Raw genomic sequence first — 12365 nt, forward strand, 5'->3', positions numbered from 1 at the left:
TGCTAGGGAATAATGGTTTGGCTGACTGTTTTTTGTTTGGTTGGTTATTTTATATGCAGTAACTTGGTAGCATAATGTGCTTTTCTGGACTTTGGGAATGCAGTTTCAGTTCCTTTCTCCAAGTGGTTGAATCCACAGTACTTAGATGTGCGTGTCTGTCAGAATGGCCGTTAGTTTAGGATCGGGAGTTCTTAAGCTATCCTGTTACTGATTCTGTATTTTGCATAAATAATGTTATAATATAAATAGTATCTGTAAGTGGCCAAACCCTAAGCTTAGAGAATTACACTAGTCTAGCTCTTTGTCTCAGTGGCTAAAGTATTTTCTGTGTTCTGCAACTGTAATGTCCACAGCTGGCTTGTTTCTAACACCAGAGCTGCCAGATGCAGAGGAGGAGAGTTGTAGAGAACAGCACACACAGAGGAAGAATACAAGAGATCCCCAGAAAAGGAAGGAGGAGGCTGAAAAGGAAAATGCAGTGGCTAGGCAGCTTGTTTATATCACCTCAGAGAGTTGATTGCATGCTTATCACACAGAGCACAAAGCTCAGTTGTCTAGACAATCGTCTAATTGTCTTTACTCAGTAAGTAGCAGCCCTGGTGACATTCCAGACCTTGACCTCTGCCCTGTCCAGCGCCAAAAAAGTGCCGTTAGGAATCATGTAACACTGGGTATTAAAGATTGTTGGAAAAGGCCATGGGGTCAACCTACTGTGGAGTTTTAGCAACAATGCTGAATATAGCAGACTCTCTCTCCTTCTTCCCTTCCTCTTGAGACTTGGGCTTATTGTATGAGAGTGTTAGTATGATTCCCGTGCTTAAACTAAGAGATGAGGCTGTGCTAGAACCACCTGGGGCTGTGCTGGGAAGGAAGAATGTACGAAGGCTAAGATTGCTTAGGCATACCATCCTTTTTATAAAGTGCTTGGGCAATCCTTGGTCAAGAAACCTGCTTCTAAATATTCTAGTTGGACACTGTGGCTTGGGGTGTCAGAGAGTAAGTCTGCAAGGAGACTGCTACCTAGAGCAACAGGGTTGTAAGTGTTACAGCACTATAAATAACAACAATGGCTGTGGTTCAGGGATTTAGGAGACAAGAATCAGAGTGCCAGCCGCTGCTGAAAATCTGCACAAACCTGCTGAGGGAATGGTGAGGGAAAAGGCTAAAAAAGTTTGTGATTGCACTAGGAAATATGTGGGCCTTCAGAATAGTTTCTGTATTCAAATCCCTTCTCTCTGAAATGGACCCTGTGTATAACCTATCCTATATGATAGTCCTCATGGCTATTGCTGTCAAAAAACCTACGTTCTGCACACCCTAGTCCACATAGCTGCCATTGGAAATGCGGTTTCTTGGCACGTTGGAAGATGAGGCACTGAGCTTATAAACTGAGGGTCCAGTTCAGGGAGATAATTAAGCATATTGATAATTTCAACTTGACCTCACGTTAGAGATGTCCTGAAATACATTCTCAAGTTAGACTGAAAATCTGTTGTTTAATAACAGCTATTCTTATTGCATGAGTTTGGTTTTCTATGAAGTACTCGAGTTAAGTCTTTTCTTCTAAATAATGAGAAATGAGTTTGTTTGGGCTTTTAAATGAAGTATATGTATAGCAATTCTTAGTGAGGTCTCCAACTGGTGTAAACTGAAGTAACTGTTAAATTCAGTGGAGCTATGCCAGTTTACATCAGCTAAAGATCTGACTTTCTATTCCCAGGCATGTTAAAGGTGTTACTGCGCAAATGACTGCAAAAATTATTGCTGAAAGGTTTTACGCTCAAAGGCAGATCAGGTATCTGGTCCAGGGAGGGTACATCCATTGCTGCAGAAGGAAATAAAGGAGAGAAAATTGTGAAGTGTTAACTGATATTTTTAGAAGCTTTATAATGACAGGTCACATTCCCAAGGACTATAAAGTGGCAAATCTAACACCAATTATTCAAGAGGGGCAAAAAGATACAGCAAGCAATTACGCTTTAACACCAGTTGTGGGAAAAATATTAGAAACCATTTTATGGGGTTTGGGGAGTGAACAGCTTGAAAAGTGTAATTTGATTAGAGATGGCCAATGTGGGTTTTTGATGTGGGTTTTAACTAACTTAGGATTCTTCAAAGCTATTGCTGCCATGGGAAGTAATGGAACTTGATTGGGTGGCGTGTACTTGCACTACGTTTTTGAAGTGGCAAACTGGGATGCAACTACAGAGCTGCTCTTAGTTTCATTGAGCTGTGCTGCTGAACCTGTTTGAAATGTGTTTAAATGAGGGGAATGATGAATCCTCTTGGCCAGGCGGGGGGGTGAAAGCCAGATTTTGTTTGAAGAAGTGAAATGAGTGCTTTTGGGGGGGGGGGGGAGGGGGGTGGCAACTGGGCAAGCTGGACTCCCATGCCAAGCTCTGTCACCTCAGGGAAGCTACTCCAGGGAACGTTCTCTCAAATGAGCTTTTTTAGGTGTCTAACTGCAATTCAGATGCTTTCTTGAGGTCATACATAGATCAGAGCAGTATAACTGTATCAGTGGTTCTTTGCCTAGGACACAAATCCTGTGTGTGAATCAGTTTGAAAATAAAATGCTGATGTTCTTTGTGTTGCCTTTTTAAATTGCAGGCTGCAGCTCAGGGAATATCTCTTGTGGGTTCCGCTCTTGCCTTGGCCACTGAGCCTGTGAATCTGGCCAGGTCTCTTTCCTCTGCACTCTTGTTCCCTCTCAAACCTTCTCGGTAATAAACAGGGGGTTGGTAGAGCCTCCTGCCACATGAGGTACAGCAGCTAGCACAAGGTGTCCCCGGTCTCAAAGTCCCCAAGGCTCCTTGATGCTACTGGATAAAAAAGACTAATATTAATAATAATAAAAACAGCTTTAAACAAAGAAACAGATAGGATTATACTCCCGACCTACCAAAAAGCAACTTAGGATCCAGTACAAGATATATTTACTTTTTTAAAAAATATGTTTCAGAAGAGATTTGTTGATAATTTCAGGGATAAGGCCAGAAGTTACGTTACTAAACTGTGTCTCAGGCTCAATAATTACCTGGAATTTTTTTTCTTTTCCTGAAGTATCAAGTGTCATAACTACTATTTGCTTAGCACTTCTGAATTCAGGCTTTTTGGGCATGATGCTTCAAAAGTACTTGCATGCTTTAGGATTTCAAGTTATGTAGGTGCTCTTGAGAATTTCTATTTCCAGTATTGTCTTGTCTATGTCTGGAACTGTATAGATTTTAGTTTATTTTTTCCTGATAGCAGAAGATGTACTGAGCAAGGAGGTAGCAGTGCCACCCCCTTTAGAAGGGCTCAAGTCTGTTTGAGGCCAGTAAATGCAGCATATGCTTTTAATGCAGACAAATATAAAATGCTAAGTCTTGGAGGCAATGCACCAAAAGTGAGAGTACACATTAAATGGAAGAGCCATGCAGCATACTGATCAGGGAGGGGACTTAGGGGCTGTGGTAGAACAGTCCTTCAAGCCATCATGCCATCATATTGCTGCAGATGGGAAAAAAAAAAAAAGTAGCATAGTGCAAAGCATCAGTAGGAAGTAGAAAAACCAAATTAAATGGATGATCATTTCGTTGTTCCATTTCTTTGGTGAGGCTTCAAAAATATGCTCACTTCCTCCTAGGGAGCAAAGCATTTGCTTTGTGTGGGGGACTCGGACCCACAACAGAGCGCTGATTCCTTGGCTTGTCCTGGTATTTGTAACCAAGGACAGTCTGGTGCAGACGAAATTATTTCCCCTCAGGAAACAGAGGCCGGAGGCCTTCTGTAGTCAAATGGAAGTGTTCAGAATTACTAAAGGGCCTGAAATGGTGGAGGTAATAAGAAAAGTGGAACTGAACGCTTGAGGGTCGGGTCTCAGCTGGAGGCAGCTGGAACGGTGCCACCGCCAGCACCGACCGAGAGCCGGGACCTGAACCCGACACTCGGAAATGGCCCTCGGTCCTTTGCTCTCGGCCCCCGTACCGCAGTAACACCTCGGCGGGCAAAGAACGTCAACTGCTCTGAAATGGGTTATGGACACAGTAATATGGCTCCCGTGTCTACTAGCCAGTAATTAACATACTGTTAATATCTCTTAACATGCAAGTCTGCAATTTCAGATTTCCCATTGAAATGTAACGAACGTTATTTCCTGCAACGCCAGAAAGTGCCCTGCCTACTGTGGGTGGTAAACAGCTGATCCGCATCCTAGGGAAGGGATGGCACTGGCGTGTAATGAGAGTCTGTAGGACTTGTCCCACTTAATGAGGTTATTCCAAGATAAAAGTCTTTAAATTTCAAGTGATGAAAGATGAATCCTAATTCCTGAAAACAAAAGAGCTAACACAAAATGGAGGGAAGGCTGGAGAAGGCAATGGGGAATCAATACAACTGCTATGGACTTGATCGCTTCTGTGGGTCAAGTCAGTTAACCTCGTTTTTTTCTTTATGCTGCTATCTGTTCACAAGGAATAATAAGTAGTCATCTTTTTACAAAATGCCTTGTGGTGCTTCAGTGATAGATGCCACGTTAGGTGTAGAACTATTAATGAGGTTCAGGACAAATAGGGAAACTGAATTAAGCCTCGGCTCCCCTCTCTGTGTCTGTGCATGCAAACTGGTTTTTGCCTCCACGGTTAATCAGCCTGCCCTTAAGTACCTCCAATGATAGCCATTGCTTTCGATTTCAGAAAAACAAATTCTAGTATTTGAAATGTGTTTATTATTTTTTAAATACGTTACAGTTGCCTGGGTAGATTCTAATGTACGATTTGTTGCTTGTGTGTGCTTATATTGTGCTTATATTCTACTCTCTTTAAGGTAAGGTCTTTGCCTGGATATGATTTAGCCAATCCCTACACCAAGGAATTCGTAATATACACAGACGGGGAAGTTACAAGGGGACAAAGGGAAACCGAGGTACATGGAGCAGGGAGTGTTATTAGCCTGTCATATGCAACAGGTTTCTTGGTGGGGGTCAGCCAACAGCCTTGGTCCCAGATTGACAGTGTGTTAGACTGCGTGCTATTCACTGGATCAAAAAATGTAATTCTTTGTTATGCAGAGATACCCGTTCTGGGACGGAATAATTGGAATATTGGAACTGGATTCCACAGATTCCATCTTCTAACTCAAAATTCTTCTTCAGCTCAGTTGTAAAGTCTTTGGGGCCAATGACTGCCTTCTGGTTTTTGTGATTATAAACACCTTAACACAATGGAGTCATGGTCCATGACTGGCTTCCCTAGGTGCTGCTTCAGTACAAATGATAACCACACTAAATTGCCGTGTCCTGCAAGGAAGTGGTTGGGAAATGTTGAGTGACTGTGTGCTTATGTTATTATAAAAACAGAAATGTTTACTCATTATATTTAAATAGGTTTGGATCATTGTGGATGAAAGTGAAACAAGATATAAGCCTGCAATGACATGCATAAATACATAATTAAGTATATTTCCTTTCCATATGGAGAGGATTAGCTTCCTTGCCTCAGCAGGGAGTTGCTTTATTTGGTGTCTGCTTTGGTGTCCCTTTCTTTTTGACAGCTTACAGAGGTACGCTGAAAGGGAATTTCACTCACTGGCTAATGAATGTTGGAATAAGGACTTTGAGGGCATGTGGAAAAGAATAAGTGATTACCTCAGAAAACAGAAGTTTAGGGACCTTAAGGGCTGTCCTATTATCCTGACTTCTCTTTTTGACCTTAAGTGGGCCCTATGGGATGATACTGCCCACCTTACCACGACTTATTGCTTAGTCATAAATCGAGAGAGAGGGAGAAAGAGATGTGTCTAGTAAATGCTGAAGTGTCAGCAAAAGCTCCTTAACTCAGGTTTCATAACTTGAGAAATATTTTATCACCCTTGTGAGCCAAACCTCTGAAAAATCAATAGAACTTGAGAGTTGCCTGTATTGATCTGAAAGGCTGAGTCGTATTGAAATATTCATGGCAGTATGTGTGCGTGTGTTTGTGTATGTGTGGCTTGGGGACTAAGATGTAGGTAGCTTTCAGAGAGTGAAACATCCTCATTTTTCATTTAAACTAGATTAAGACTATTAGGTGACTTGCAAAGCATATACTTAAAAGGGAATGAATTTGTTTGTCTTACAACAAGGCTTCTGACAGAGAGAAATGCATTCTCATTATTATTATTTTTCTTAAATGACAAACTGTTGGGAGGAAGAAGTCAAGGAGATCTGATAAAATTAGCACCACATTCTCTTGGGGATCTCTGGGCTTGCTTTGTTTGCAAAGCCAATTTGGACACTGTGTCTTTGATCTTCACTTTCAGTATTTGAGCAGGCATGTTTAGTATCACTCATTTCACAGGAGATTTGGGATTCAAGTTTCTTCAACAATCTGAAAAGCAGTACATTAGAAGGGGAATTGTCTGCCAGTCGTCTTAGAATCTCAATACCCTTGATACTAATTTGATGTGATGCATTTCACCAGATGTGTCTACCTGAACGATGTTTTATGCCCAAGAGGTTTGTGCTACTGTAGAGTATTAAACTTGGCTCTTCTCCCCCGCTTCCTCCCCTCCCTTTTTCTTCCAAGAGCAATTGAATGAAAAGCATCCATAATTTTAATCTGCATATAGGTGTGACACGTTACATATATTTGAAAGGAAGAGAGTGTGTCAGGCAGGATTCATGCAAAGAGTAGAACAGAACCGTGAAGAAAACCACTGCCAGTAACGCTTCAAAAATGTTTTAAGAAACTAATGCTTATATATAGGCTAATAGATTAACACATTCACTCAAACTCTTAAGACCTGCCTTTTTACTCCTTTCCTGCAGTACCTTTGTCACTTCTAGGGCATAGGTTCAAGTCTCTGCTGACCCCAGAGACTTCTACTGGGCTTTGGGCAAATCACTTAGGGGCACGATACTTCGAGGCATTCAGGTGTTCAAGTGTCATCGATTTTCGGGTGTATCTCAGTGCATCAGAGCCATTTCTGTAAAACCACTGCAAGCAAATACCGCAGCGCTGCCCTGCCTCGCTGAACGCTTGTGAGTGAGATACTCAGTGACTCTGGTCATGCAAGTTCTTCAGACAGATCCATAATTACGGGAAAGGCTGAGTGGGGAAAGGAGAAATGGAGAAAAGGTGACAATTATTCTTTAAGAAAAACTACTGGCCATATAGGCTGCCAGTGGGCTGAAAATACTATTATGGGAATAGGTACCTCCATAATCTTTATGACAAAAGATATGTAATGCAGGCTATCAAGGGTTTGTGCTGTGTTGTTACGGAGTCCAGATCTTAAACGAAAGGGAAAATAAGGGCAATTAGAACTGATTTCTTTCTTAACTCTCCGTCACGTGTAAATTCACCTATGGTTAAAAATAGTTATATGAAATAAAACCAAGCACCCTTGAGAGGCGTTACTTCAATCAGTGGCTCAAACTAAGCAGAAAACCAGGCTTTGTGTGTCTAGATTTGCTAGTATTGCTAAAGAGAAAGGGAGCAGCTCATTCCCTCAGCCCATGGTAGTTGCATGTCCCCGAGGAGGAATGGACCGTGAAGGTACCTGGTGTGGGTTTAGGATTCCTATTATCAGCATTTGCTTCCCTCACCCCCTTTAAAAAATAATAATAATTTAAATAAAAAAACCCAAACAAACAAAAAACCAAAAATGTTGCTGCTGAGTGGAGCTTACTAGAAAAGGGAACCTCTAAACTGTACAGCCAAGTGTCTTGGAGGCAACGATTGCAAAACTTGGGATAGGGTTACAAACTGTGCAGCGCCTCGTGTGCTAGTTGTATATAAATACCAACTGCTGTTTGAACCATATTCAGCGACACTGTGTGCATGTCGGCATGCTGGCATTCTTGAGATGCCAGGGAGCTTGCACATGCGACACAAGGTTTCATTTAGTTAGTCGGGGAGGGCATCGTTTTGTTGCATGAATCTCATTTTTATCCATGTTACCATTATAAAGCTTTCCTGTAGTAAGTAAAATGAGAGGAGGAAAAAGCCCATACTTGCCATTCTTTATTTATTTCCATTCCTCAATGGCAAAGTAAACTGAATGTTTAAGCAACTGACATCAAAGATCTGATTTCTCTGAAGCTAAAAAGCCTATTAATCACAATTTTAAAGTGTTCTTTAATTACCCTGTAATAAAATGACACGCGCAGAGCGGGAGGAAAAATTGTATACTTTTAGAGTTCCTCATGCTTGTTTGTGTTTCAAATCTCACCGGAAATCCTTGTTGATCCCTCTTGCTTCTGCTGCTTAATTCTATTCTACCACAGCTATTGTTTATCGTTTAGCTATGTTAACCGTATACTGTGCAGTTCTGAGGCAGGGAAAAAGCGTGTAGGGAGAACAGGCCTGGTTTCTAAGCTGGTTTCTGGAGGATATAATAGCCATGGAAACTTGATCTTCTGGGAGAATCAGGAGGCTATGGAGTGCAGAGCTTATGTGGGGGTTGAAGGTGGCGGTGCCGCCAAACCCCTTTGCTCAGCAAGTGTTGTGTTTAGGCTACGGGGACCGTTCCCATACTGTAAGTTTGATGTGTGCTGTGGTGCATCAGGACTTTGTGTTGTGTCCTGGGAGAAGAGGACCTTGAGTCCCTCTCTAAATCGCAAACTGGGAGATAGAGAACCAGTAGATGGTGCTCAAGATTACACAGCCCAGGCCTGCGTCCTGTGGGACCAACACAGCTCCTTCCAGTCTTCCCATGTCTGGGTTTCACCCTTGAAAATGGCCTCTTGATAGAAGCATTGAAACAAGGAGATAAGCAAGTGACACAAAGGTGGTTTTGGTTAACACTTTAAGGGATGTGAGCTGTCAAAACAAAAGAGTTATAAGGAAAAAGACAAGGTAAGTCTTTGTTAAAAACCTCTTTGTAAAACTATCAATTTTGTAAAGGAAGGAGAATCAGGGTGGACACCCAGCTCCTCCTTTTACATTATAAGATGGGTGGTCAGGGTCGTGGTGGCAGAGAAAAGCTTGGAAATATGAAGCAAATCCAGAGGACAACAAAAATCATAGGTCTTACAAAAAATAAAAGTCTCGCAATGTTTACTAAAACCTTCCAGGTGCTTGAAACCCTCTTCAAGTTTTTAATACTTGAGATTATTCATAAAACTGGGAACATCAATTGCCAGCATGGAAGCAGACTACACAGATGTGAACCCTGTCTCTTTGAGCAGTATTAATGATGCCTCCTCTTACTGGAAGGAGAAGTGACTGGTAGCTGTAGGCGGAGGATGCCACAATCCCCTCTTCGGCATGCAGTTGATCTCGGCTGGTATGTTTTGGGCTTGAATTCCCTGCTATTGCGAAACTCAGCCAAGTAGGTAACGTTCTGAGTTGATCTGTTTTCAGACCCAGACAGTTGTTAATGAAACAGTTGCTGTTTTGTTGACAGAACATTAATTACTTGATCTTAGGACTTGGTAATTGCACGGGCCCCCTCTGTATACATCACTAATTACATTAGCAATTATATGGCATTTTAAAGACAAAGAAATGACTACAGCAATTGCAGTGTCATAGGGACCCTGCTGGTAAATTTCAATCAAGTTCCTGCAATCTCAGTGAAGTGTTGAGATAAGTCCTTCTCCATCCAAATCCTGCAGAAATACCAGTCTGTTAGGGTATACTGCTGCAGGCGCTTAAACCAAACAGTCTCGAGAAAAGTAGGGGTGCTTGAATTTCTCATAAAGGTTAGTTACATTCTCAAAATTGGTCTGAAGCATTCTCAAAAGCCTACTTGCTGTTGGAAATATTTCTGTCTACTGTCAGCTCTATTAATCCTAGAAATAATTGAGTCATGTCTTAAAAAATCATGACTTAGATTAAAAATAATCACAATTGTAAACATACTTGTCAATGCCTTTCTGAAAAGCTGCATTGTATTTTGAAGGATCTTCCTTTGCAAATTAACAGGGCAGAAAGTTGCTTAAGAAGCTAAAATTCCTGTGCCTCCCAAAGTTGGAGATTTGCAAAAGACCTTCAAAATCGGAGTAACTGTAAGCATGAGAGCTGGCAATACAGCATATTTATAAAGTCACCATTATTTTGAAATACGGAAAAAATGCATAGAGGCTCCTTTATTCTGACAAAGAGCTGTAAACCCCCTTAATTTAAATAAGAAGCACCCTTACAGTATGCAAATATATAATGTACAGAAGGACATATTTCAGTTACTGCTACCATCGTCTTTTCCTGTCGCACCTCCCTGTCCTTTCTGTCTTCTAATACAGCATGATAACTTGAAAAATTATTGTAACTTCTTTGGGTCAGGAGGTGTTTCCACTACTTGTTTATATGTTGCCCTCCGTCGTGGGTATGGATTTTGAAGCTCTCACACGCCATTGCAGTGTAAGTAAAGTGATCTGTGCATGTTTGGGCGCTGTGTTAGGATGAACGTGAACATAAAAGAAATCCAATGCTTGTATTTTTTTTTCCACTTATTTTGTAGCTGTGCTTCTGGTTTGCAGGCCAGAGGGGAAAGTAATTATATGGCCAGATCTATAGATGGTATAAATTGGTACACCTCCGCTGACTCGGGTTTACAGTAGCTGAGGATCTGGCCCGTGTCTTGTCAAGTTTAGAGCTTGTAAACAGGGAGAGATGGTATTACTACCAATAAGCAATCTTTCTCGCTTGTGCTAGCTATTTATTCCCTCGTTCCGCTCTCCCCTCCCTTTTTACCGTTCCTCAAGTGCTATTGCTATATGCATTTTCTGACCCATTCTACCCAGAATCACATTCATTAAAACCTTGAGGCAGTATTAAGTAAAGTAGGTTTGAAGCTGCCACTGATTTTAATGGTGGCAAGATTGCAGCTAACACCTTTTCATTGCAGAGACAGTTACGAACTTGTGTTCAAAACTGGGTAGCGACAGCCTCTATGTTGACAGCGGATTGAGTTTGAGAGTACAGACAAAAATGAACCAGGATGAGTTTCCCCAAGCACACGTGGTATAAACCTTGCAGAAGGATAAAATAGTGCGCTCTAACCACGTGTACCCCCCCAAGAAAAGCAACTGGCGATAGACAGGCTTGTGTTTTGTCATTCCCGTGTCTTTTTCTGTTATTGTTGTAACTGCACAAACACAGAGAAGGTAGGACAGCAGATCTGATTTCCCCTGGCCCCCTCCCCGTTGTCGTGCTTCCCCCCAACCTTCTTGTATTGCCTCCACGGGGCAGTATTTTGGTGCCTTCCACTTCAGGAGGGGGAAGTGTTGGGTTTCCTACTTCCCCTTATCTACACTGATGTTTGCTCAACACTGTCTCTGTCATGGCTGCTCTGTCTGCACCCTTTGCTGTGGCCACCAGCTGTCTGTTTAATCCAGTCCTGCAAGCGGAGTTAATGAGACATTCCTACTTAAATAACCTGGTGCAATTAAAGCTTCAGATCTTTGCACCTCAACAGCTGTGTGTTGTCACTGAGATAAATATTTTAACTGGTCTGGCAATTCCCTAGCTGCCCTGTGTAAGTGGTTGAATGAGTGGCTATTGTTTCACCATTTATTAAAGTGAAATTCAAGTTCTTACAAAACAGCCGTCTAGAAAAGACCCGTAAAGGAAAAAAGGCGGGTGGGAGAGAATCTGCTTTTCTAGAAGGCCTTTCTTAACCGGGGCATCGTGCCGATGGCAATGTGGCCACGCCCAGCTCTTAATCGTCTGCTCCCTAGGTGAAGGCTAACTCTGCTTTCACTGTCCGCTTATAGGAGAGGTTCCGTTTATCACTACTATTAAGGGAAACGTTCCTTTGGTGATCTCGATACCGTACAAGTTAACGCCTATCCAAATACCTTGCCTTTGGAAAAGGACTACTTTCTATCTTTGATGTCACGAATGTCATTAAATTCTTTCCAGAGCATGGCAGCAATCTTACAAAGGAAGGCTGAACAACTTGATCTTCGTGTAAAACTTGGCGGATTAAGGATTTAAGGTGGTTGCAGATTTCTAGCCTTTACTGGTCTTAACGTGGGCCAAGAAAAATCTTTTCACACTGGCTTTTAAGAATTGAGCAAGACTGATAATGAAATAGGTTCAGCATGACAATGTAACTGATCCTAGAGATTGTTTTGGTTTTTTAATAGATTCCCTTTCAGTACAGATAGTCTTTTGTGATACCATCTGAGCTACTTGGGGCTGGAGGGAGTTTTTGTATGCTTTTTTCAAATTTAGGAGTTAATATTTTTTCTGAAACTCTCTTGCTGGGGTACTTCATGCATCTCCTTCCCTCACTCAGCATTTTATTTGGCATTTGCTCAGACTACAGGACAGCTCTGAAGGTCAGAGTGATAACATATCACAGGCACATGCTGTGTTTGTACATCATCAAGTCCTTAAAGGAGGTGACAAATCAGTAGTGGAACACAGTAGATCTCCAGGCTTTCATCTGCACTG

The 12365-nt window shown here is 41.8% G+C and overlaps 1 protein-coding gene across 2 annotated transcripts in view; it reads left to right on the top strand.

Annotated features, from left to right (window-relative positions):
* The window catches only part of CDCA2 (cell division cycle associated 2), a 105726-nt gene that overhangs the window by 84671 nt on the left and 8690 nt on the right, over positions 1 to 12365 (top strand). For both annotated transcript variants that reach the window (XR_011327596.1, XR_011327597.1), the window contains exon 17: positions 10208 to 10325. The gene's annotated coding sequence lies outside the window, so the exon portion shown is untranslated. The remainder of the gene's footprint in view (positions 1 to 10207; positions 10326 to 12365) is intronic.

Source organism: Haliaeetus albicilla, chromosome 13 (genome assembly GCF_947461875.1).
Source record: "Haliaeetus albicilla chromosome 13, bHalAlb1.1, whole genome shotgun sequence".
Classification (NCBI taxonomy): domain Eukaryota; kingdom Metazoa; phylum Chordata; class Aves; order Accipitriformes; family Accipitridae; genus Haliaeetus; species Haliaeetus albicilla.